Source organism: Ciconia boyciana, chromosome 6 (assembly GCF_034638445.1).
Source record: "Ciconia boyciana chromosome 6, ASM3463844v1, whole genome shotgun sequence".
Taxonomy (NCBI): domain Eukaryota; kingdom Metazoa; phylum Chordata; class Aves; order Ciconiiformes; family Ciconiidae; genus Ciconia; species Ciconia boyciana.
Window position 1 is genome coordinate 37774699 of NC_132939.1, and position 5428 is coordinate 37780126.

Sequence of the window (5428 nt, forward strand, 5' to 3'; positions counted from 1 at the left end):
CTATGGGTAGAAATAATACTTTTTGAAATACTGATAATGTGTATTATATTATTATACATTACATATTACAAGTAATATAAAATACAAATAGTATATAAATATATATAGTAAATAATAATTGAAATTTTCATATTCCTTATTCCATGAGAAAAAAAATTGCTTCAACTTGCTAAATTTAGCATTGAATTAAATACTTAAGGATCCAAGATAACTCAAATAACTTTGAATAAATTCTGAAACCTCTGTAAAGGGAAGAAAGAGGGAAAAATATTTCCTGACCCCAGCCAGTCATTAGCTTAAGATTTCAATCAAGAGGATTGATAGTATTCATACTTTTGTTTTCTGTCTTGTGCCTATCTATGCCACTATGCCTGTGCAAGGCATTTCACAATGCAGAGAAATTGTATTGCTTTAAGGTTTTTTTTAGAAAATGCTATATGCCTGGTTTTTTTTCTCTATCAGAACCTTATGCTTATGATGATAAAAGTAATTTTGTAGTTTAGCCTCTGCATTTTCTCCTACACATACTTTCCCTTCCAACATGGGAAGTTGCAAAACCTTCCTGCTACATAAGCTTTATAAAAGTGTATATCTAGCTTATACCAAATTAGTAAATAAAGTAAAAAATTCTGTTATTTCTTCTTCTTCTGCATTTTATGGGTAAATACTTAAAAAGGTGGTCCTGAAATCTATTTGTCTGGTCAGTTTTCTTGAAATTTAACTTCATTTAAAGCTGGTCTCAATTGCAAAACCAAAAATCTGAACATGCTTATAATGTGTAAGTCAAAGTTTGACATATTCCTTGGAGTGTTACAAAGCAAAAACCAATATTATTTCCAGCATAACTACCGGAAATGGGAAAAAGCTGCTCCCACAAATGTTCAAATTTAAAAATAAATTAGCTTTGGTCAAGCTGATTTCCATTTTTGTTTTGTTTCTCCCTCAATATTCAACTGACAAATGCAAATTGCAGGAAGTCTAATGAAAAACACAATTTTAAACATCCCTGTTTACAAAAAGCAATTTCTAAATACAGAAGTGTGATTTTCATTAGTAATTAGGGAATTACCTGGTCAGGAGTATAAACAATACTACACGACTTACGCAATCAGCTACACATGCCCAACAAGAGCAGCATTTCATTTTGAATAGAGCTACCTTTGATAACCTTTTGAAATAAAAGAAACTTGTAAAAGAAAGTTCAAAAAGTAATAAATACATTTGAAGAAATTGGTATCTGTACAGAATTCTTCATACAACAAAGATTCACTATTAAGGTTGAAGATGTTTGATACTATGAAACACACAGAGAAGACTGGTGGTTCCAAAGATGAGGACTGTTTCTTCACTGATACAAGAAAACATATTTTAAAATCTTCCTAAAATCCTTTAGATGAACCTCATGATGTTTTTTTGTTCCCTAGTCTTTTTCATTACAGACATCTGTTGCTTTGCTTTAGTTTCGTTATAATGCATTGCACTGTAATGTGATCGCTCAGAAGTTAATTTTATCCTTTAACATAGTGTTGTACTTAAATTGACCACGAACTTCTGCATACATCTCACCTCTAATTTCTTCTTTATTTTTTACTGCTAACCAAGGATACCCGTTCAGTACTTTTGAAGTAGTAACCTACAATATTCGTTGTTTTAATTGTTACTGTCCTTTTAACTGCAGAATCTGCTTTCAGATGGAGGATTTATTTAGCTTAGCTTCCATTGCTCTCTCCCTTCTATTGTTGCTTTGGAAGCAACTTTAGGCATCTCATGTCTGATATCTGAGGTTTTAGTATGTAACAATTCAGTTTGGGTTTAGTAATTTTCTATGTCTAGAAACCTGCCTTTAAAAAAAAATCTGTAATTATTAATGATAGTGTATTATCTTCAGATAGTAGAGATAAGGACCAAATTATATAAAAATTTTGATCAAATTAGTAGTTAGTGGCACAGCTCCTTTGTCCTAGGGAATGTCTTCCAGCCTTCCACAAAGCTATTGAGATATTTAGCATTAGAAAGGCAGGAGGCATTTCTGAGGGTTACATCTTTTGCATGGCTAAATGAAAGCTAAGTGTAATGTATTTTGTCAGCTCAATGGTCCACCTAGCCTAGTACCAAGTCTGAAACAGTGGCAAGGAGTACACTTTGAGAGAAGTGGAGGTGATCATGGGAAACATACAGTGACAGTTCTCCTGTTATGTTCTCCCAGCTTCATTTTAACTACTTCAGTGAAGGCTGTATGCAGGCAAATTTGGGAAAAAAAACCAAACAAATTGGTAATGACTAATACGGTACTTGAAATGTAAACTTTCTAAATGTCTTCTGCTTGATTGCAAGGAACAAAGACAAAATAAACATTCCCTGACAATATAAATTTAGTAATGTTTTTCTTTTTCACTATTTACAAAAGTTTATCGAATTATTACAGCAAAGCATGGTAACAGGATCTCAGAGACTTTTTGCTGAGGTACCTTGAATGTATTAGAATTCTGTGCAGTGGCACAGTGAAATTCAATACTGTTCACTCCCTGCACTAAGTGTGCTTTATTCTGGTTATAGATGGTTGATAAGAACTTAAAAGAAACCAGTGAACTATCCATCCACAAAGTAGACTTCTACCTGACCATTTCTGGATAACTTAATGAAAAAAATACACTTTCAGTAACAAACAAACAGGTTGATTGGAATGAAACTTTCCAATGAAACTTTCCAGGATGAAACTTTTACTAGTGAACAAAGTTTTGTGTTTTCCACAATACACATCATAAACCTATATGCATATATAAACCTGATATATATATATATATCAGGGTTCTGATGTAATAAAGAGGGTGTGCAAATTATCTGTAGCTTCTGAAAGGCATTTCAAATTATTCTGAATCACATTTCCTACTACTATATCTACTGCACCTAAAAACACTACCACCTTCTCACAGCTCTTCCTTGATCACTATTTGGTTTTACAAATTCTGATTCTTTTCACATACATGCTTGTAGTGTAATTCAAGGACAAATCAATGTAGTCTGTGATGTTTATGTTCCATGAAAAAAGGGATTGTTTGCAGTCAAGTGAGAGGAAAAGACTGGTATCTTTGGAGATATATCCGAGATTATGGTAGTACAAACCTGAAGAGAGAGTCTCAGAAATGTCTTACATTTAAAGCCGATGAAAGGCAGAAGACAGCTATCACCATTCCTTACACAGATAGAATACATAGCTCAATCCACTGTCCACAAAAGATATATTGGTGCTAATAAAAGTTTTTCTCAATTAAGGAGTGCAGAATTGACCCAGAGAGAGTGCAAGTAGTTAAATGGGGAATGTGCTAACAAAAGAGTAGTTAAATAACTACTGCAGTTAAATAATTAGCATGATATCCCTCATTAGAAACAGTCATTTTGTTGTGGGGTGGTTTGTCAGCCGAAAAGGATGAGGATTATGGTGCTGTGATTTAAGAAGTCCTATTGTGACTCACTGGTGTGTTAAATGTAAATATATGTGTGGTGTTGAGCACAAGCCAAAATCACTGTTGTGAACAAAGTCTTTGGGTAGATTGGATCCATCTCTGAACAGAGGTGCATCCTTTCTTTATAAGAGCTCTGAGTTTAAATACAGCTATTCTCAACATCCAGACACAGATCCAAATTTCTTGTTGTGGCCATCTGGCTAATATTACCATGCTGCATTAAAACTGTGTTCTTGCTAGCTTCCCAGGCTTGCATCAACCTTTTGAAAAAGTTTTATCTTTCATGATTAGAGATTCCCACATTCATTTTCAATCAGGAGAAACAAATGTATTTCATCCTAAGAAGAGAGCTAGCACAGCATATGCAAGGAAGTGCTGCTTTATTGTTTGGGATTTTTTTTCTGAAAAAAAGAAAAAAAAAAAGTAGAAACTAATCTGTTTGACAACTGGGGAACTGAGTTCCTATTTCCACTGCTGGGAGTCAGGGAGTGGTGAGAAGTAAGAACACCCAAGCTAGGGCTCTTAGAACTCCTTGGGAGGAGGAGCCCAGGCAAGTTTATAGTCCATGGTTATTGGTCACTTTTTCACCCACTTTTTTTATCCCTGGGTCAAGGGTCTGAGCTCTCGGAACAGACCTACCATTCAGATTGGCCAGACACATTTGACTTTACTGTTACCAAATTCCCTGATACAGATCAAGAAGAATGCGAGTCTGTACAGCTCTAACTTGAGTCAACACTTCTAGACTGAAAGCTGAGGAAACCCTGAAGTCTCTGAGGCTATAACCTTATATATACTAACAAACTAAAAAAGGCCGGGGCATGTGCTTGGGCATTGTTCAGCAATCATCCACACTATTTAACTGTGAGCAAGATCCCTGCCATGGTTTTAGTCCATGGCAACTGTAGTTTCCCAGTCAGTAGCTGGGCAAGGTTCAAGGATAGCCTTAGGCCAGGGAACAGAGAGTGTGCTGGGCATTGTGGAGGATGAAAAGTTATTGGGGTGGGAGAGAAGGGAAGAGTATGGTTGTGTAAACATACACCATGCTATGCCGTTTGGTTTAAGAGCCAGAGAATGGGCCCGATCTGTTTGGTTTAATAATGTATCGTAGCCTCAAGGTATCCTGTCACATCTAGATTTTACAGAGGTTGCCTGTCACCTTTTGCAGGTTTCCAGGATTTGCAGCTCTGGGTTGGGTTTGCCAAACAGGCTGCCACAGGTTTAGGACAGAAGATTTCAGTATCATGGGCTAGATGGTCTGTACTGAAAGCACTCCACATAATAGGGTTGTCCTAGGGCCATGCTAATCCAACATATCAAATATGTTCTTGTTCTCCATACCAAGTATGACCCAGCTGATGCTCTATAAAATGGTACTTTGCTGATTTTCCTTTATTTATATCAGAGTTTATTAAAGTTGATTTTTTGATTGCAAAGTATGAAGTTCACAGTTTTGTGTTCATATGTAAGTTTTGTATGGGATGTACACAAAATATATTATTTTCATGAACCTCAGGATGCTACACTAACTCTTATGAAGACTTTCACACCTGTCACATAAGGGGTTTATCTTAGGGATGTGACTGAAACGATATCACTTAGACAGGTTTGGATAAAGGTTTTGTTGCCCTTCTACCTGTCTTTTTCATTTTCAAAAAACAAAGCAAACAAAAAGAAACCACTGGAAGATTCAGATTCAGTTAAGCAAAAGAGACACAAGGTCTGTATGCCTATAGCATTTTTGGTATGCAAATACACATTTTTGTTTATAATTTATTACTTGGAGAAACTATCTGGATATCTTTTTCATTAATCTCTTCATTCTTCCTACTGAAGGTCTGAATTTTGGACAGTACAGTGAAGCTTTTCAATGTAGTATTTTAAGACTCTGCAATCCCTAACTTTATCTCGGTCACTCTTGGTAACTTTAGTGTTGACAAGACATAGTGGTAATTCCTATATTG